Source organism: Protopterus annectens, chromosome 11.part0 (genome assembly GCF_019279795.1).
Source record: "Protopterus annectens isolate FY-2018-M chromosome 11.part0, PAN1.0, whole genome shotgun sequence".
Lineage (NCBI taxonomy): Eukaryota > Metazoa > Chordata > Ceratodontiformes > Protopteridae > Protopterus > Protopterus annectens.
In genome coordinates, this window is record NC_056745.1 from 94,438,635 (window position 1) to 94,461,076 (window position 22,442).

A 22,442-nucleotide genomic window follows, 5' to 3' on the forward strand; every position below is an offset into this window, starting at 1 on the left:
CTAATCTAGGTCCAGAATAGGCCAAAAATAATTGGTCAGATTTACGACAGGACCTAGTCCTGTTCAAGTAAAAGTGGATTTGCCTGTAAATATCTAGGGTATGTAGGCAATACTCTCCTCTATTTGAATAATTGGGAAAGAAAACTGGCAATTCAATGGTTTGATTAATGGATATTTCAGAGATCACTTTTGGCAGAAATGAAGGATTAGTTCTCAAAGACACTCTATCTCTATGAAAAATCAAGTATGGACTCTTGATGCATAAAGCTTGAAGCTCAGAGATACGTCTGGCAGAAGTAATGGAGACCAAAAACAAGGTTTTCCATGACAAATATTTGAGGTCGCAAGAAGAAGCTGGTTCGAAGGGTGGCATTGTCACAGCTTGTAGAACTAATGACAGGTCCCATGGCTAAATAGGTTCTCTAAAAGGGGGCTTCAAATGATTCACACCTTTTATGAAGGTCTTGCATAATTTGTGTGACATAAGAGAGGAGTCTTGGACACCCTCATGGAAATTAGATATTGCAGTCAAATGAACTCTAATGGTAGAGGCCAATAGACCCGATTGAAATAGGTTGACCATACTCTAGTATTATCGACACCGGTGCTGAGAAGGGATCTACTTGTTTTTCTTTCAGCCAACAGGTAAATCTTTTCCACTTGCTTAGATAAGTAATTCTAGTGGAAGACTTATGAGATGCAATAAGAACGTCCTGTACTGGTAAAGAAAGATCATTCTGCCTGGCAATCAAGGGAATTGGAAGAGCCAAGCTGTGAGCTTCAGGCTGTCCAAGTTGGGATAAATCAGATTCTGTGGATGTGAGATCAACTCCGGGGTTGGATGGAGAATCCATGGTTGATCTAGCAGGTGAGGCCAAAGGAAGGGGAACCAAATCTGACGAGGACATATGGTGCTATGAGGATCACCTTGCTCTTCAACCAACGTTTTTTCTTCAGAAACTGGGGAATGAGGGAAAAGGTGGAGATGCATAAAGAAGACCCGAGGGCCAATCATGGACTAGAGCGTCCCTGGGTGACTGTCCTGGAGGGGGAATCAGGGCAAAGTAGTTGTTGCATTTGTAGTTGGTCGGGGATGCAAAGAGGTCACAGCAAGGACAGCCCCAGCGGTGGAAGATCTCCGCCACTATCAAGGGATAAAGGGACCACTTGTGAGGTTGTAGAATGCACCTGCTGAGTCTGTCTGCTATCATGCTGGAACTCCCAGGAATGTGCGTTGCTAGAAGAAAACAGTTGGTAGCCATTGCCCATTGCCATATCCTCATTGCCTCTCGACAAAGGGGGTAAGATTTGGTTCCACCTTGTTTGTTGCTGTATCAGACCACCGCCATGTTGTCTGATCGAATCGAAATCATCCCAGATGGGAGCAGGGGGTGGAATGCTTGCAACGCCAGAAGCACCACCCTCAGCTCCAGAACATTTATATGCAGTTGGGCCTCCAATTCGGACCAAGTGCCTTGGACTGTTTGTCCCTGACATAGCCCCCCTCACCCATCAGGGAGGCGTCCATGGTCACTGTAGCCTTGGGTTGCTGGGGGGAAAAGGGGGCGAGACCATTGTGATGGGTTGTGGGTCATCCACCAATCTAAATCCTGTTTGTACTTGTGGGTTACTCGAATCCTGGCTGAAAGAGGAAGCTGAAAAGGATACAATTGTGTAAGGAATAGCCATTGTAGAAGCCTCATATGAAACCTGGCCAGGGGAACAATGGTGATGGAGGCTGCCATGGAACCCAACAGCTGTAGGACAGAGTGAGCTGTGGATTTCTCCCTTGAAAGGATTGGGATCAGTTGTTGCTTTATCCTTAGAATTCTGTGCTCTGGAATGGATGCTCTGCAATTCTTTGTATCCAAGATGACCCCTATGAATTCTGCCATGCACTTTGTGAACACTCTGGGGGCTGCAGGGAGTCTGAAGGACAGTACTCTGAACTGGTAGTGACTGGCTCCCGCACGGAAGTGCAGAAATCTTCTTGATGGCCTGTCCACTTTTATGTGGTAGTACGCATCTTGAAGATCTATCGAGCACATCCAATCATCTTTTTCCAAAAGCGGGAGGATAGACTGTATTGTGACCATCCAGAATTTCTGTACTCTCACAAACTTGTTCAATACACTGAGATCCAAAACTGGTCTCCAGTCCCCGGTTTCTTTGGCACCAAAAATAGTCTTGAGTAGAATCCGGATCCTATCTGGCCTGGAGGGACTATTTGGATGACTCTTTTTTTCGCAGCTTTTCTATTTCTAGTGCTGCTTCTTCCCTTTGACTGGGTGGAATATCGGGAAGGTGTTTTGAAGGGACAGGACAAAGATCGAAGGGGATATGATAACCTCTGGTTATAATCCTTTGTAGCCAGGAATCGGTGGTGATGGTTAGCCAGGCAGAAGGGTACAAGGAGAAACGACCCCAACCACCTCCAGAGGAAAGGAATTGGGCCACTCTTCAGGAGCACTGGTAGGATTGGCCAGGAAAAGAGTCCCTGGAACCCTGGTTACACAGACCCCCTGTGAGTTTCCCCCTCTACCTCTAGGGGAGAATTCAGCCTGTGTGTCACGGAAAGGACCCTGAGATTTCTTGAACCATATCTTCCCACTCTTTTGGTTTTGGGAGAAAGCACATTGAGGGTAAGAATAACGGACACCTATGGCAGAAAGGGTCTTACCGTCCTGTTCACATCTGGCCAGTGTGCTTTTAACTTTGGGTCCAAACAACAAAGAGGCCTCAATGGGAGCATTAAGAAAGGAAGCCTTAAAGGGTTCTGTGAAATTGCACAAGCGCATCCAGGCTTGTCGTCTCAAGACCACAGCTGAACCCACTGCTCTAGCTGCTCCTTCTGATGTGTGAGATATCAGTCTCATGGAGGAGTTAGCTATTGACTCAATGTTGGCCAGCTGAGAGGCCACTTTGTCATGGACCTCATCAGACACGGCACCAGCCAAGGTTTCAGAGAGCTCAGAAATCAAATCCCTTTGAAGCCTGGTAAAGTGTGCCATATAATTCAGGGACATGATAGCAAAGGTCACTGATGCAAAGGTGCACTTCCCTATCCTGTCCAGTGCCTGGGACTCTTTGTTAGGCGGGTGGACAGTCTGGCTTTCTTCTTCCGCCAGATCCTTTTTGGTTGCAGCTGCCACCACTAGAGCATCCACAGGAAGATCTTTAGATCAATGGGGATCCAAAGCAGGAGGGGACAAAATCTTATCTGGCCTCTGGGGAATAGCCTCAATGGTGTCAGGAGCCTTCCAAGCATGCTGCACGATGAGCCAGACAAGTTCATCGGCAGGTGGAGTAACCCAGGAGGTAGGAGGCCGGGTGTAAAAAGCCTGCAAGAACACAGACTCCTCAGAGGTCGGATTATAGGGCTGCCAGTCACCTCTCTGTTTAAGGATTTCGAGGATATCACCAAAGGATACCTCAGAGGGTGACCAAGAGGCTCCTTCCCCCTCATCAAAGTCTATGTCTTCAGTGAGTGACTCCTCTGTGGAGTCCATGTGCTTCCTCTTACACAAACTTTTCCGGTGAACTTACTCAGAAGGAGAAGCTGGGGAAGACAATGGAAAGGGGGTTTCCTGTGGGGGTATGTCCTGTGGCCCTTGCGCCCGGTGTCCACTAGGTGCGACTTGTGAACACAGTGGACCAGAGGAGGTTGGGGGGATAGACAGCACAGTATCGCCAGCAGAACCCTGAGCCTTCTCCATCAGTTGGAAGGCTGGTCCACCTGAAGAGGGGTGAGTGTCCAGGACAGGGGTCACCCCTCCCCTAAATGGCTCAGCCTGCCGACCCGGAGTCCCCAGATGGCTGTGAAACAACAAATTGCGCATGTCACAACTGTCATCCTGGGTCGTAGCAAAACTCTCCTGCCACGAAGGCAACTGTGGTTCCTTAGTGAGATCCATAAAGGGAACCGTAGAGGGGGAAGACTGTGCTATATCAATGGACTTCAAATTTGAAACTTTTCTGACAGAAAGGTTATATAACAGAGAAGTCTGACAACAAATATCTATACTTAGCTCAAGAGAAGCAGCTTGACACAACCAAATGGCAAAGTGGCAAACGAAATCTGAGGTAACAGGGAGAGGAGAATTATGGGTAAGAGTTTAGCTCGAGAGTTTGTAGCTGATGCGAGCTTGGAAGATGGCCGGTTCGGTTTTGAGGTCAGAACCGATACCCATACGTAAGGAATGAATGAGGATTAACAATATCAGATACACTGTTACCTCTAGTAGGCTGCCTTGCTTACCTGTGAACAAAGGAAGGCTTAGAAGGACAATTCCTCTGAAATTTTGGGACAGAAAAAGAAAGGAAGAAAGAAAAAAAAATAGGAAGGAAGAAAGAAAGAGATTAGTTTCAGATCTTGCACAACTTTTCTCTTATTCTGTATGGTGTTGAAAAGCTCACCAGCTGCAGAGCAAAAAAGATTCTGAGTACAATACAGGAGAATCTAGTAACTTGGCCTTAATAGCATCAGGAACAGGCTGCAGGCACATCCCAAAATATTTTCTAAATAAAATATCTGATGCAGCTACTCTAAAAGAAGCATCAGCAGCAAGGGAAAAGCTACTTAAAAGGCGGAGCCTAGGACAAAAATGGCTGTAGACTTAGCCTCAGAGTCAGCTATGTCAGCTAGAATGCTCCTCAGTTGGGAACAAAGGGCCAGGATGCACCTGCTCATGTGTGTATTTGGTAACTGATGGCCCTGAAGGCTTAGGTAGCAGAAGTGTACACCTTTTTCCAATACCTGTCAATAGCCTGACTTTGTCTGAAGGTAAAGGCTTGGAGGAGGATAGCTGTTTACAGGGTTTGTCTGTAGCCACACCAACCATTGCATAGTCATAGAAGAGATGTTTATATAGGATTTTTTGGGCCTCTGTAACCTTATAAAACTTATCAGGTTTCTTAGGGGCTGGAGGCTGGGAATCTGGTGACAATGAGGCCAAAGAGACAGTGTCAAGCAGCACATCCAAGAATGGTGCCACAGCTAAAGGCCTAGGAAACTCCATTTGTAAGAGTTAATAACAGTTTTGTGGATGTCAGAGACCTAGGAACAATCCCATTTGAAAGGTTCCCTTATATGAACCACAGTATTCCAAAAGAACAAATCCTCAATAGTGGAGACGGGGGAATGGGAATCCTCTTTATCAGATCCCAAGCAAGTTGGGAATGGAGTGGAGAGGAATAATTCAAGGATTCTTCCCAGATTCTATACCCAAGTCTTCCTCAGAAGAAACAAGTTCCCTTGGACCTTAGTAAGAGTAGATGAAAAGAAAATCAAGGGCATTGAAAAGCCCCCGAGTAAAATCCTGTCATTCCTTGTGAGGATCTTTGAGCACAGCAGCGACATGTCTACTTTTGCTTTTTCTTCAGAGGAAAATCAGCTTTTAGCAAACTAGGTGATTCTTTCCCTTGCCTAGGTTTGATATGGGGTACCAAGCACTTCTTCCCATACAAGAATTTGGGGATTCCCCATAGGCCCTATTGAAATAATCACCTGTGTTTTCCCCCTATATCCTGAACAAACAGTAGTGTAGCCCCATTGGACACATGAGTAAGCATCCACATGTGAGGCTCCAACAGCGTCACATCACAAGGGACTATCAGACCCAATTACAGTTTTTGGGTTCTTCATCCAATCCAATGGAAATAGCTAGAGGAGGCTGGACATCAGCAGAATCAGAACGCATTTTCTTGGACTTCTTTCTAAATTGTGGCTGAACATTGGGATGGGCGAAGTCTGCCATGGTTCCCTGAGCTAGCAATTTCAAGCGCTGGTTGTCTAAATAAATAAAGTGAGAAAAAGATGAACTCAGAGAGTCTTAGGAACAAACACCTGACAGATCTCACTTAATGTACAGTTGTGAGTAACACCCAAACAAAAAAAGGCACTGCTCTTATCTGTCTTTATGAGGAATCTGACTCCCACACTCACATTTCCCTGGATGACTTGTAAAACACAACAGCAAAGAAAGACAAAGAAGGAAGATACCCCAATGGAGCACTTATCTTTAGAAGGCTCAGTAGTTGAACCAACATGGAGAATGATTTTCAGACCAAATTCAGGGAAGTGTTCAGACTGGCAGCGAAGAAGTTCTGAGGAGAAGGTGTGCATATGTCACATGTGTACCTCCTGCAGTGGACATAGGACATACACCTGATGTATGGCACCCCAAAGGTATAAAGGCTTTGGTATGCTAGCCAGAGGTTAGGCTATCCTCTGCAGGATATCCCTTTTGTAAAGAGCGCTGCAACAGCGATAAGAAAGGACATCAATATTTACCCAGAATGACATTAAAGTTTGGAATTCTTGAGCAGAAGCAAAGCTGGGTCATCCAGCACCTGGAGCAATTCCGCCAGTCTGCTGCCCCTTAACATCAGGACTGAGGAGGAAACCAAAAAAAAAAGGTCCACAATCTGGTACAGGTACAGGAGCCAGTCAAGTCCTATTTCTGCCCCATGTGCCTGACCCTCTTTCCTCAGATTTTACTTGAAAAAAAAAGGAACAAATATTTTTTTTTCATTTAAACTATAGTAATTACTACAGTTTATATCCTGCACTGAGGGGTAATGCACTCAGGTTTTATGTTGCAAGCAGTTGCTACAGTGTATACCCTCCATGGAGTGCTACAGCATTCAGGTTTTTAGTTAAAAAAGAAGAAATGTTGTTTTATTTTAAACAATAGCAGACTGATTGTCACAAATGTAGCAAGAAATTTCTACAATTTATATTCTGCATGGAGCATTGCAGTGCTCAGGTTTGATTACAAATGCAATACCAGCTTTTAAAAGCCAGTATGCTTTAAATGTGATTAGGATAAATAGATCAGTTTCAAAAAAAGAAGTTATGTCTTACCATAACGTTCCATCTGTTTTGTCATTCTTCCCTAATCCTTGACTGTGTGTTCAGTTCCGAGCCTTGGAACCAACTCGGCCATTTACTTCAGCTCACGACTTCCAAACTCTCGAGCCAGGCTCTACCCATAATGCTCCTCTCTAAATTACCTCAGATCGAGTTTGCCTAAATTAGTGGTAGACAACTAGTAAACAGGAGAGATCAGATATGTGTCCCTATTATGTAGCCAGTCCTGGGAGAATTCGATACACTAACAATCTCAGGCTGGGGGAAGGAGTGAGGGGATGCATACCTCTCAACCTTTCACCTCAAGAAATCTGGACAAAGCATAAAATAATGAGGGGACAAAGGCTCAAATATATGGACAAATTTTAAATATTGCTCTAATAAACTTAAAAAGTTGTTAGAATAACAGGATTTGTGTTAAATTTCTGAAAGATATGAAGTCTGAAACTCAAGTGTAAGTCATTATTTAGTGACTTCAATCCTCCATGATTTGCCAGAAGACCACAAATTTTATGAGGAACAGACCAAAAATTTGAGGCAAAAATCTGGACATTCTGCGAAAGTCTGGACAGTTGAGAGGTATGAGAGGATGTCAAGGATTAGTGAAGATCAACAGCAGAGATGGAACATTATGATAAGACATAACTTCTTTATCTGATGGTGTCAATCTTCACATAACCCTCGACTGTGGGACACAGTCTCCAGCTACCTGAATCTTTGGAGGTCTTACGGAAGAATATTCCTAAGCACCATCAAACCAAATGATGCCTGACCCCTAGAGACCTGATCCAATTTGTAATGAGTGATAAAAGTAAGAGAAGACCATGTGGCTGCTGCACAAGGGTCATCTAAAGATGCTCTGGCATGAAAAACTGCAGAAGTTGCCACAGCTCTAATTGGGCGGACTTTAAAAGGACGTGGAAGGTGAAGTCCTTTTGAATGACAGATAAAAGTGACACAGTCTCTTAGCCATTTAGCTAAGGTCACCTTAGTAACTGGTTTACCAAGGATAAAGAGAAAAAGGCAACAAATAATTGGTTAAATTTTCTGAAATTCTTAGTTCTGTAAAGATAAAAATCGTAGTTGTCTGTGAACACCTAATAAATGTAGAGAATATTCCCTTTTATTGGAAAAATTAGGGAAGAAGACTGGTAGTTGCAGGATTTGATTGATATTGGATTCTGAGATTACCTTTGGTAAGAAGGTAGGATCAGTCCTTAGGTAGACCCTGTCTTTGTGAAATATTATGTAGGATGGTTTGCAGGACAAGGCCTGAATTTCAGAAACTCTTCTGGTAGAAGTTATAGCCACTAAGAACAAAGTTTTTCAAGTCAGAAACTTTAAGTCACATGTAGCTGATGGGTCAAAGGGGAAAGAGTAAGGGACTGTAGAACTGGTGTTAGATCCCATGGAGCAATGGGCTCTTTAAAAGGAGGTCTTAACATTAGGACTCCCTTCAAAAAGGCTTTATAAAGCTTATGTGACATAAGAGATGAAAGATGGAAATTAGATATTGCAGCTAGATGGACTTTATTGTTGAGGCTGAAGAACCGGTTTGATAGAGATCAGATAAAAAATCCCAAACTTCATGTACATGGATTATATAAGGGTCAAGCTCATTACTGAGAGCCCATCTAGGAAATGTTTTCCATTTACACTGATACAGTTTCCTAGTAGAAGGTTTATGATGGGCCACAATGATTTGATGGACGGGAAAGAAAAGGTAAGGATACCTGGCTGGATAAGGGTGTCCCTCGGTAACTCCCCCTGAGGGGAGATCCGGGCAAAGTAACTGCTGCACTTGTTGTTCAGAGGGGACACAAACAGAGCACAGCAAGGTTGGTACCAGTGATGGAAAATCTTTTCCATCACCACGAAATTGAGAGACCACTCGTGAGGTATCAAAATAGTTCTGCTCAGCTTGAACGCTATCACATTGGAGTTCCCCAGGATATACGTTGCTGTGAGAAAGCGGTTGGAAGAAATCACCCATTGCTTCTCGACAAAGTGGGTAAGATTTGGTTCCTTCTTGTTTGTTGATGTACCAGACTACCGACATGTTGTCCATCTGAATCGCCACTGTCCCTAGGGGAATGGTATCTTGAAATGCTTGCAATGCTAACAGCACTGCCCTCATCTCTAGAACACTGATGTGCAGATTGGCCTCCAGTTGAGACCAAGTGCCTTGGACTGTCTTTCCCAGATAATGCCCCCCACACCCTATCTGGGAAGCGTCCATGGTCACTATGGCTTGGGGCTGTGGAAGAATAAATGGACGGCCTGAGAGAATCTCGTTGGAGTAGAGTCACCACAATAGTTCCTGTTTGCAGCGATTGGCAATTAAGATATGGTGTGACATAGGCTGATCTATCAGAGACCACTGGGAGGCTAGCAACCATTATAGGATTTGCATGTGATATGATAAGGGAACTAGAGTGATTGAGGCTGCCATCAAGCCTAATGCATGTAGGACTAATCTGGCTGGAACGCTTTTGTTCTGGATAATCTGGCTGACTTGTGATCTGATTTTTCGTAGTCTTTCCGATGGAAGTGAAGCAAGACCTACAACTGTATCTAACAGAGCTCCAAAGAATTCTAGTTGTTGTGATAGTCACAGATTTGACTTTTCATAATTTTTTTGAAATGCCTAGAGAAGAGCAAAGATGCAGAGTACAATCCCTTGCCAGCTCTAGGTGATGCCTAGTGGTAGCAGTAAGGAGCTAGTCATCAAGGTATGGAAAAACCTGAAATCATTGCAGTCTAAGATGAGCTGCTACCACTGCCATACATTTGGTAAACACCCTGGGGGGCTATGGTGAGGCCAAAGGGAAGTGCTCTGAATTGGAAATAACTGGCTCCCAGTCAGAAGCGCAGTAATCTCCTGGAGTGTTTGTCCCAAGTATTGACTGTACTGAGATCATCTGGAATTTGATTTGCTGAACTGCCTTGTTGAACTGGCTGTGATCTAAAATGGGTCTCCAGTCCCCTGTTTTTTAGAAACTAAAAAGAATCTTGAGTAAAACCCAGATCCTGTTTGGTCTGGTTCTTGGATGACTCTTTTTTTTGAGCAGTTTTTAAATTTCTACTACTGCTGCTTCCCTGTGACTGGATGGGACATCTGGGAGTATTTTTTGGGTTGTTGGACTTGAGGAAAGTGGAATATTGTAACCTCTGGAAATGAGTCCCTGCACCCATTTATCCAATGTTATTTGTTGCTAGGTGGGTTGGTGCAGGGATAATCATCCCCAACTGCTTCCAGAGGAAGACAGTCACATGGACAAATTAGAAATCGCTTCAAGGGTAGTGAGCTGAGAAACAACTTTGTCTCATACCTCTTAAGTTACTGCTTCTGAGAGAGTACCTGACAGTACTTTGATTAGATCTCTCTGCAATCTGGTAAAGTGCGGTATGTAGTTCAAAGACCTGAGAGCAAAGGTCAATGAAGCTTAAACATGCTTCCCAAAATCTATCCATAGTCATAGACTCCTTGTTAAGAGGATGGAGAGTAGGAGTTTCCTCAGCAAGTTCCTTCTTCGTGGCTGCCACTATCACCATGGCATCTATGGCAATAGTTCTAGCCCAATGCTGTTCTTCTTTGGGAGTAGAAAGAATCTGGTCAGGCCTCTTTGGGATCAGTTCAATGGAATCAGCAATTTTCCCCACCCGCTGGGTGATCAATTTAATGAGGCCATCAGCAGGCTACGAGATTCAAGAGGTAGAGGGTTGGGCATGAAAAGCCTCCAGGTATAACAGCTCCTCTGAGGAAGGCTGGGGGGAACACCAGCCACCCCTCTGCTTAAAGATTTCCAGGCTGTCTCCAAAGGAAACCTCATCAGGGAGTGACCTGGGGAAACCTTCCCCCTCATCAAAATCGGTATCCTCAGTGACAGACTCCTCTGGGGAGTCTAAGTTCTTCCTCTTGCATTTTTTCTTCACAGGCACTTCCTCAGGGGGATGTTCCAGGGAAATATCTGAAGAGAAAACCACCAAGGTGGGTCTTTCCTGGGGCTTTTGTGCCCTCTGTCCCAGGGATGAGACTGATGGAAGCTCTGGTTTGGGGAAGTAGAAGTCTTGCCCGACAGAGATGGCAAGGACTGGGAGTCCACAATGGGCAGGGCTTTCTCCATGATTTCGAAGACCCCCCCCCCCCATTGAGGGATGGGAGCCCGGAACCAAATCAGACTCCTTCAGAACCGTGGTCCACCCCGCACCGAGGAGGCAATTCGTGAAACTGAAGCCTGGGTCAATCCAACCAAAGCACTGAGGGGCATGGAAGGCTCTGAAATTAAAGATGTTGATCCCTGCTCCCCAGAATTGGCCATGAAGCCCAATCCTGCGAGACCTCTGGTTCTGAAAACCTGGAGGAACTCAAAGCAATTCCCAGTTCTGGAGAAGATGTTGTTAATGGAACCAGTTGGAGCTGAGCAGGTCAGTACCAGGGGCTCCAATGACTCACCTGGAGTTGGAGGAGGAATCAAAGGCAGTGCTGACTTGGCTAGGAACCAAAGAGGGAGGTAATCCTCTTGCTGTCAGGAACTGACCCATCAGCATCATGATGTCCAATTCCAAGAAGTGGTTCGGACAGACGAAGGCGAATGAGAGCTAGCAGATCTTGGTTTGATAAAAGGGCTTTGTGGTTGATCCTTGAATGGATCAATCGAGGGAGAATATCTAGACCTTGGTATAGAAATTACATCTGTTTGCTCTGGTACCGATAACTCTCTTGTGGCTGAGGCAGTTGAAGTCGAATCTGAAGGTTTGGCAGGTGCCAAATCTTTCTTGCCATTCACTGGCTAGGGAGCTGTTGACACCAAAGGCTGTTTCGAAATCATTTTAGGTGGTTCCAAGAAGTGTTTAAAACCGAGGAAGTTCACTATTGGGAAGAAGAGGAGGAAGAGGAAGATGAACTGGCTTTGGTCCTGGACCCAGAAATGGCCTCTTCAAAGTTCCCTTCCAGTAATCCCCGTAGAATAAGTTTATTTCTCCATTCAGTGAGAGTCCTGGCAGAGAAACCATGACATATTGAGCAATCTTCCTGCAGGTGAACTTTACCCAGACAGTAAACACACCAAACATGCCCGTCTGAGTTCAGCATTTTCCTACCACACTTTTGGCACCTTTTGAAACCTGAGGTGCCCTTAGATGACTTAGCTGAAGGGTCAGATTATCTAAGAGATAACACACACTCACAAACAAAAAAAGGAACAGTGAAAGAGTTTTTTTTTTTTTTTTGTTTGGTAGAGAAGAGGAAAGGGGAGATACCAACAAAGGTATTTGAGAAATACTCAAATAGATATAAAGGAGAACCAACAATGGTGTGTAGAAAACTACCAATGATAGAAGAAAAGAAGTGAGGAAGACACACACACTGCAAAGATATAGTGAGAGGAGTGGGTAGGGAAATAAAAGTCACCTGAAGGTAGAAAGGTAGAGTTCTGAAAGTTGAAAAGAGATTTTTAAGGAAAAAAACTTACTTTAATCAGAAGCCAAAGCTCGAGAGCGGTTGTAAGCATCTTACACATGAAAAGGCAAATGAGATCTGAGGTAACTTAGAGAGGAGCATTATGGGTAGAGCCCAGCTCAATAGTTTGGGAGGCACAAGCTGAAGTAAATGGCCAAGTCAGTTCCAAGACTCAGAACTGAGCCCACAGTTAAGGATTTTGTGGAGATTGACAACATCAGATCAGATTGTTCCCCCTAACACTTTGCAATCGGGGCAGTTGCCTTCTCTGACCTGCCTTAGACATGCTTCTCTTCTTGAATAATAAGATCTGGAAGATACAAACAGAATGAGAATGGAAGGGGAGAGAGCAGATGATGATTGATACTGAGGAAATGCTAAATGTTTCTGAACTAACTAGAATAGTGTCATGTTCAGAAATACAGGGACACTGAAGGAAGTGACTCACTGTAAGTTAGTTGTTTATGGGGCTAAGATAACTGAAGTATATTCTTTGTTGAAAAAAATGTGTATGTTATTCTTACTGGTTGGTGAATACAGTTTAGGTCTAAATTTTATATATCCCATAATTACACTGAGTGTTGCAGGCATAGATACTGCAGATATTTGGACTACAGATCATAATATTTTGACTCTAGTGACAGAGGACACCACTACGGTTTTGCTGGGGATGTGCGTAATTAAAATTAGAGAAGTTAAAACAATAGACAAAAGACTGTGATAGATTATTCTGAATGAATCCTGAATTGTGAAAATTTGGTGAACTGTGGACTGCATGTTAAAAAGGTGAGGAATGTTTGTACTGTAATGTTCATAAGGATTACTGTTGCAGTATCCTTAGCTATATGGCTTATATCATGTGCAGAATACAACAGCTAATCAACATCCAAAGCTTTCATGGCACCTTTGATGTGTCCAAATTGTCGGCTCAGACTGAGCTGAATAAAAGTTAGGTCTGGGCACCAAGTCCTTTAGAGCTTTCCTGCTGCCAAAAAGAGTGCTCCTTTATGGGCTTTTGAGGCTCTACAGTTGGCTAATGTCGCTCTATTACTGGGCAGATATGTTGCCTACTGGGGAAAAAAAGTTCCACTTTACTTTTTATGACAGAAAATATACTTTTTCTATAAAACTTATTTAAGTGTTCTAAATGGGAGCATTATTTTTTTAACCTCTGTGGTAAAAAACATGTCAGTACTAACTCTTCACTATTTTTTCTGTGATAAATGTTGTGTTATATATTTTGAGGGCTGGGGTAAGTGCTTAAAGTGGTTTTTTTTTTGTTTTTTTTTTTTTTATTTTACTGTGATTTAATGGGGGAAAAGATACTTTTTTATAATAATATGTTTTAACTATGGCTGCCAGGCTTTCCCAGGAATCAGGCACCTTTTTCAGCTTAACCATGGAGCAATCTATTGGTTCTTCAGTTCTACCTTCTTCCAGTCAGAAAAAGAAAAGGATTGTTAATCAGACTTTGCCAACACAGCAGACCAATAAAGTGCTTCAGCTGCAGGAGGGTGACTCTGCTGTGGCCAAATCTAGTTCCGTTGAACACTCATCTTTTTGTCTTATGTCCAATTAGTGTAGTCCCTACAGTCTCTATGGACTGGGTGGGTTACTCTTGTCCAGTGTGGCTGTTTGGGGGTTCCCTTGGTGGCCAACGGAGAGACACATTTGTCTTTCTTGGGAGAAAAGTTAGGGAATGACACTCTGCTCTGCCAGAAATCTGTGCCCATCTCTAGGGTGTTTTTTGTTGGCAACAGTGTATCTGTTCCTTCAAATTTTCAGTCAAAAAGAAACAAATTTAAACATATGTCTTCTCTTGTCTTAGTTACCTTAGACAGGAGTAATTTATTGGGTTAGCTGAGGGTTTGGTGCAGGCTCTTGATTCTTCCTGTATGGATGTTTTATTTTTTGTAGAGATTCAGAAGTTTGAGTCTCAAAGTAAGTATGAAAGGACAGACTATGTGTCATCTCCACAGAATTCTGATTCAGATTTTGAAGACAGTGTGGCTTTGGCAAGTATTTTTGAAGAATTTTTTTTCTCTGAAAATATTTCTATAATGAATCAGTTAACTTAATGAGAAACAGTGATGTTTACAAGTCCCTCGGGAAGCATTATGATTTATTACAACTGGAATTTCCAAAATCTTCTCCTATTCTTCCTGTTCTGTCTGCTTTGGAGGATGTTTTGTCACAGATTGTAATTTCCCTAACAGCCTAAATGCTGCCCCTATAATAGCAGGGGAGACACAAGGTGGTATTGATACTACTAGGGGAAATTTGGCCAAGTCATTGGAGAACTTCCCCTACACTTTTGTATATGGGAATCCATTTTTGTGGTGATACTTCCTGTTTCCAGTCCAAGCACAGAGGTGGCTCGCAGAAGCCATAAGAAGAATTAAAAAATGGAGTGTTCGGAGTATAGCAATAAAGCTATGGAAGTAGTGGCTGAGGTAAAAAGACACTTTTGTTGAAAAAAGAGGATTGCCAGGAGGTGAAGGAGAAAAGTGGTAATGCAAAGGCAGGCAAGCCTTTGTGGGAAGCTGATCACAAATGCAGCAAAGTTGAGAAACTGTTCGAGCTTTCTCCGATTGAGTTTAATGGAGAGGAAAAATTGTTAACTACAGGGATGGATTCAGAGGAACTGAACAACAGAAGGCGCAAAAGTCACTACGAACCAAAACAAAAGCACCTCGAACCCAGAAGATGGATTCAGAGGACTTATTTCAGCAAAATCTGTTCAGAGATGAAGAGTCAACACAGGATTGTCTTTTTACAACCCTCTAATCGGGAGGGTTGCAAGATGATTTGCTCATGGATTTACTAAATGCCTGTGAACCTGAAAGTGGTAAGGATGCTTTGATGGAAGACATAACAGAGAAGGTACAGAGAGAAGATGTTCAAAAAGTTGATAACAGAGAGTCATATTCCAAGATGGTAAAGGCCAGAATGGAAAAAGAGGGAGAAGAAAAGAAAGCAGCAAATATGGTAAGAAAAAAGCTTTTTAAGGTATGAATTGAAAACCAGGAAGAAGGTGAACTGGACAGATATAAGGTATAGGACGAATTAATAATGCCTTTAGGATTTAAAGCATATGAGGTAACTGTTTATTCATATAGCTAAAGAGACAGTTTGTGATATTATTTTTTCAGACTGATCAAGTAATGGAAAACTTTTTGGGAGACTATGAAAAATAAAAGACTGTGTCTCTTGGATCTCTTATGAATTTAAAGTGTTTCATAAATATACTAAAAAGAAAATTAACATTCACTTCAGGACTGAAGATGAAAAAGTGACTTTAAAAAAACATTTACTAAGAATATGTAAATAGGTGACAGATATTGTTAAAGTGTATGATAATACAGGTTTGTGGACGGGTGCATGGGATTGCAATGTTGTTTTGAAAATTGAAAATGATAATATTATACACATCCCAAGTATTATAAACCTGGAAGGAGACAAAGGTATGGTAAAATATCAGGGTTGGCCAAAGAAATTATTTTTCGCATGGGAAAGCTGATCATTTGATTAATAATTGTGAAACAGAAAATGTTTTGCTGATGGAAAGACAGGACATGATATAAGAAACTTTCAAGTAAAGTGTTAGAAATTTAAAGAAGCAGGACACTTGGGAATGGAAAAAGAAGTTATGTACTCACCATAACATTCCATGTTTGTAGTCCATCTCGCCCGTCATTCTTACATATGGGTTCGGAACCGATCCTTGGCTCCGACTCAGCCTATTACAAAGCTCAAAGTCTCTTAGTTGGCTCATGGCTAGGTAGGTATCCCATAGTGCACTAGTACAATCCCCAGATCTTGTTTGCTCCTAGACTATAGAAGGACAGAAATAAAGGTTATCCAGAAAGAACAATAATATTGAAAGGTCTCCACCCTACCAAAGGTAACACTATCCTGTCTCCAGATCCTCCAGGACATGGGTAGGTGGGTGGGTTCATAAGAATGAAGGGCGAGATGGACTACAAACATGGAAAGTTATGGTGAGTACATAACTTCTTTATGTTCTGTAGTCCTATCTCGCCTTCATTCTTACATATGGGACAATGTCCCTAGCAACTTATTCTCGGGTGGCTCACAGGAAAATACTCCTGAGTACTGTGGAACCAAAGGAGGCTCTACCCCTTGAGGTCAAATCCAATTTGTAATGAGTAATAAAGGTATGAGGAGTAGCCCAGGTTGCTGCTGCACAAATACTGTCAATTGGAACTCTAGCTTAGAAAGCCGCAGATGTGGACAGGGATCTTGTAGAATGAGCCTTAATCTTGAATGGTAGAGTCTTTCTATTGGAGGAGTAAATAAAGGAAATACAGCTCGAAATCCAATTAGATAGTGCCACTTTAGAGACTGGCAGACCTATTCTAGACTCAGAAAAGGATACGAACAACTGATCTGGCTTTCTAAGTTCCTTAGTCCTGTGAAGGTAGAACCGTAATTGCCTGTGAACATAAAGTTGATGAAATTTGTACTCTGCAGTGTTGGAATGATTGGGGAAAAACAGGTAATTCGATAGTTTGGTTCAAATTAGTCCTAGAGCAAACTTTAGGGATAAAGGAAGGATTTGTACAAAGTGAAACTGTCTTTGTGGAAAATCAAATAAGGAGGCTTAATTGACAGTGCTTGCAACTCTGATACCCGTCTAGCTGATGTGATAGCTACTAGAAACAAGGTCTTCCATGACACAAACTGCAGTTGACATGAATGTGCGGGTTCAAAAGAAAGGGAAGTTAGTTTGGAAAGAATGAAGTTTAGATCCCCAGGAGATACAGGTTCCTGAAAGGGAGGTCTCAGTAAATTAGCGCCTTTAAGGAATGTTTTACATAATCTATGGGACATCAGATTAGATTCATGTTGTCCCAAATGAAAGTTAGATATCACTGCCAATTGGACCCTAATTGTGGCAGCAGCTGATCCTTGATGGAAAAGTTCAGACAAAAATTTTAACACCATAGGAATGGATGCTGTGTAAGGATCTACATTTCTTTCTTTTGCCGAGATAGAAAACCTTCTTCATTTGCTAGTGTATAACTTCCTAGTGGAAGGTTTATGTGAAGACGTCAGGATGTGGGTCACAGCAGGTGAAAGATCATGAAGCCTGACTAGGGATGGAAGTGGAGCATCCACACTGTCAAGTTGACGGTGTGGAGGCAGGGGTGAAGGGAGCCTGACATGTGTGTCAAGAGGTCTGGCACTGGGTCCACAGTCCATGGATCGTCTAGTAGATGAGGCCCGAGAAAGGGGAACCAAATCTGTTGAGGCCAGTAAGGAGTGATGAGAATCATTTTGCTTCGCAATAACTTTGCTTTCTGTATCACTTTGGATATGAGTGGAAAAGGAGGCAATGCATAAAGGAGTCCCAGGGACCAATCGTGAACAAGTGCGTCTCTTGGTGACTCCCCTGTAGGGGGGGATGAGGGGGAAAAAGCGCTGCATTTGGCATTGATCAGGCTGGCAAAGAGATCGCAGCAAGGCTGTCCCCATTTGCAGGAGATATGTTGTGCTGCTTCCTGATTCAGAGACCACTCGTGAGGCATCAAGATTGCCCTGCTGAGCTTGTTGGCTATCACATTGGTTGTCCCCGGGATATGCGTTGCTACTAGAAAGCATTGGGAACATATCACTCACTTCCAAACACAAAGAGCCTCTCAACAAAGGGGGTAATATCTGGTTCTGCCTTGTTTGTTTAGATACCATACCACTGACATGTTGTCTGATTGTATTGCTATCGTCCCTAGAGGAAGAAAGTCGTGAAGTGCTTGCAATGCTAGAAGCACTGCTTTCATTTCTAGGACATTGATATGCAGGTGAGCCTCGAGATCTTGCCAAGTGCCTTGGACAATCCTGCCTAGATAATGCCCCCCCCCCTTTTTGTGAGGCATCTGTCGTCACAGTAGCAATTGGATGGCGAGGAAGAAATGGAGTGCCGGTTGTGAGCTGATCAGGTTGAATCCACCAACGAAAGTCCTTTTTGCAAGACTCCATTATGAGGATATGGTGAGATAGAGGCAGTTGTTGAAAAGACCACTGGGAAGATAGCAGCCACTGGAGAATTTGCATATGCAATCTGGCTAGAGGGACTAGAGTTATGGTGGAGTCCATGGTTCCTATGAGTTTCAGCACTGTCTTTGCCTTGACTTTCTGTAGAGGAAGTAGACTGAGAATTTGTTGCCTGAGGTTTTGAATTCTGTCTGCAGGTAGACGAGCTAGCATGGCGACTGTGTCTATTTCTGTGCCTATAAAAGTCACAAATTGAGAGGGTGATAAGGCAGACGTTTCCCAATTTATTGTAATCCCCAGCTGGGAACAGAGCTGGATGGTCGAATCTCTGGTTTGTAGGAGTAGGTCCTAGTGGTAGCAGTCAGGAGCCAGTCATCCAGGTATGGAAACACTTGGAATCCATGACGTCTCAGGTAAGCTGCCACTACTGCCATACATTTGGTGAACACCCTGGGGGCTGTGGTGAAACCAAAGTGCAGAGCACGAAATTGGTAATGACTGGCTCCCAGCCGGAAGCGTAAATGACTCCTCAATGCTTCTATTTTTATGTGGTAGTACGCATCTTGGAGGTCTATGGAGCATGAAACTGAACTTCTCTTACATAAAATTTGTAATGATTTAAGTGCCCTGCATTCCAGACAACTTTGGATGACATTAAAAAAGCACCAGTTGCTCAATGAAGAAAGAAAGACCAAAATTTTCTGAGATAGCATTGTTTCCCTCTGCCTGAGAATAAAATTGAGCTGGTTAACTGAAGCCATGAAGCCTTTTTAATCAACTGGTCACATGGAAGGCAAAGACCAAACTTTACCAGAAACCTTTTAACCTATCTCCTTGCACCACGTGTATATGAAAGTATACACCAGATCTTACAAAGTAGGATATAGCTATTCATTTTATATATGTATCATCCATCCATATCAAAGGTTATTAAAATCAAATCCACTAAGGACCATTTATCTTATTTTATTGTTTCTTGACTGCGTAGGGAGCTGTTACATAAACCTTTTTCAGCTACATGGGCAAGAATAAACACAACATATTAATATAAGGACAATTCAATGCAATTAATCAACCAGAGTGTTTTTAATATGTGGCAGAAAATCAGAGAAGCATGCAGAGACAGGAAGAACATGCACACTGCAGTGAGACCACGAGCAGAAGTCATGAATGTACCCTGGACTCTGGTGCTGTCAGGCAGAGACTCATTGGAAAACTGAGATACAGGAAGGACTGGAGTAGGCCAAAGATCAACATGAGATGGCATAGTCCAATCTGGGATGAAATGGAAATGCAGCTGCACAAGGTACACTGAAATATATCTTGATTTGTGAGGAATCATCCCAGGAATAGTACCAACTGTTTACTCTAAAAGCAGCAAGGTTGGTTTAATAGGCAGATTTCCCAAGTTAAAAAAAAACTTTGGCTTAGGATACTAGATTAGGTGGCCCTAGCCATCTTAGAATACTAAATACTTCCATTCTAAAATTGTGCATTCCTTTATAAGAAACAAAGACGTTACTAGGTTTGCAAGCAAACAGAAATGGCATGCCAAAAGTCAGGTTTTACTGGGTTCAGACTAAGCAATGTCCACATTTCTTCAAGATTGTGTCTAACTTTTACACACAGAATTTACTGATCCAACCACTAAACAGCTGAACAAAGTATTCTTAGTTGTCTATGATCCTAACTTGCAAACAGGGTATCCCTTTTTTGGTACATAAGCTTAGAAGAAGCTGAGGAGAAGTCCACCCATTTAAACTATGTACATCAAACAAGACTCTGAATGTCCAAAAACATATAGATTTCCCTATGGCAAGCAATTTGAGAGACTAAAAATAATGCAAAACAACCATCTTGAAAAGCCTGGAGAAAATTAATATCTGCAAACCGGAATGAGCGTGCTGTTGTGGAGTGATTTCCAGAGAACACAGTAGAATTCACACCAGACAGTAAAGGGACTGGGACTGTGGAAGAGGTAATGGGTACCACAGAGGCAGGTTGTGACCTCAGATTTTCAATTACATGCTCCTTCAAAGGGCTGAAGTTAAGATAGGCATGGGCATGTAACCACAGAGGTGGGACATTCTTTTCAGTAGGCCCAGACATTGGGTAGAGATCCTGGAACCAGCATGGAAGGGATAAGGTTTACAGCATCATCTGTGCATGGTATGACTAGCTCTCCCTGGACAACTGGCCCTCACCCATGGTGGCTGAAGGGGAATGGAAGGGTGTTATGGGCCAAACAGGTGTCAGAGAATGAGAGCAAATGGTAAACAGAGGATACAAGAAAGACAAAAAAAATAAACATATTCTTGTAGTCAATGTATCACATTTCATAGGCTCAATACCTTCAGTGGTTAGTTTTTACAGTTATAATATTGTTACTAATACTAGGATGAAATTTAGCTATGTAACTAGCCCCTTTTCCCACATTTAAAACAGAGTATATTTATAGTTAATACTTTCTGTTTGTTACCAGAATTTGAAACAAGCTTTGTTTTGTGGAATACAACATGCAGCAGAGTCCACTAGTCTAGAAAATTACATGGTTTTCCTGAATATACACAAAAAAATAAGGTTACTGCCAAATAATTACAAGGAATACCAAACAACTAGAGTACCTTTATACACAGTCATGCTGTAAGGCAGGGACAAAATGTCTATCACTTGTTAGAAGATCGCTCTCCAAAATTTTCAGTATGTCACTTTCTCCTGGTTTTCCTTGGGCAGGAAAGATGCCCAAGATCTTCTGGTATCATTTTCCAGGTCTGTACTCTGAAGTCCTTCATCCAGAACAACTGCTCCAGCTACACTATCCCCTCCTGGAAGGGCAATGTCTCTGAACTGGCAATATTCAGCCCTCCTTTTTATGCACCACTAAATGGTTCATTAACCCAGAAACATTTGATAACCTACACTAATACAGTAAGGGTCCTGCCTTTCTTAACAGAATAAATCTTAAAAAAAAGACATATTCACCACAACTGTTTTATGGTAGTATTTTTCCTCCTTTTATGTCAATTTCAGTTAATTTTTGTCAAAGTAAGGGCAAGAGACACTACCCTTTAGCCACATCTACATGTGAATACATATAAATATATTATACATTCTATAAGAATACATGCAACAAATATCATATAGCAATTTCCTGCCTAATTGGTGGTGTTTGTGTGTTCCGTGCCTTTTTGTTTTCTGCGGCAGTACTGTGAGGGAAATGGTTTTAAGTAACATAATGTGTAGGTTTGTGGTTAGGTTAGCAGTACTGTAAGGGAAATGGTTTTAAGTAATGTAATGTGTAGGTTTGTGGTTAGAGTAGCAGTACTGTGAGGGAAAGGGTTTTAAGTAATGTAATGTGTAGGTTTGTGGTTAGGGTAGCTGTCAGTCACCAGGTGAGGATGAAACAGGCGAACATTGCGGGTTCTTGTTCGAGCAGCTTTATTGTATGCAAACACATCATAAATGAGGTTAAGTAATTTTAACTTATAAACAAACTAGCTAACATGCACATAGATGTTAACACTTTGGCTGAACCTTCAAAATGGCACTGAAGCTAACACGTGCTTGGTATTTATATACACACACAGATCTTGGAAATGCTTCTTAAAGGTACAACACACCTGTTATTCTACCTCCTCCCTCTTTGAGAAAATGAGTTAGACATTGTCAATGATATTAATAAATATGCAATTTACGCAGGAATAATTTTTATCTTGCAATTTTACAACTATGTTCAAGTTGTATTTAATAGATACACATTTATGTGTATAACCCAACTTCTCTTACTATGACAATCTAAATTTTTAACTCTTAATAGTTGTTTGCCCTCATTTTAAGGGCTGGAGTCAAAGAAACATGGTCATTCAGACCTGGATACACACATGCATCCAATCTTAGCTGCCATATTAATTCCCTGAATTCTAACCTATACACAAAAATCTGTATATATTAAATATATACACATACATGTGTATGTGTGGGTGTGGAACAACTTGATGTTTTTATCAAAATTATTTAAAATTATTTAAAACATTTTAAACTGATTGTTGGTTATTTAAAGAGTTGGTGGTTTAATTTGATATTAAACTAATTTGC

At 42.2% G+C, this 22,442-nt stretch overlaps 1 protein-coding gene across 1 annotated transcript in view; it reads right to left on the reverse strand.

Moving 5' to 3' along the window:
* Positions 1-22,442, reverse strand: part of LOC122815187 (anoctamin-2-like) — a 2,140,961-nt gene that overhangs the window by 75,661 nt on the left and 2,042,858 nt on the right. The window lies entirely within an intron of this gene.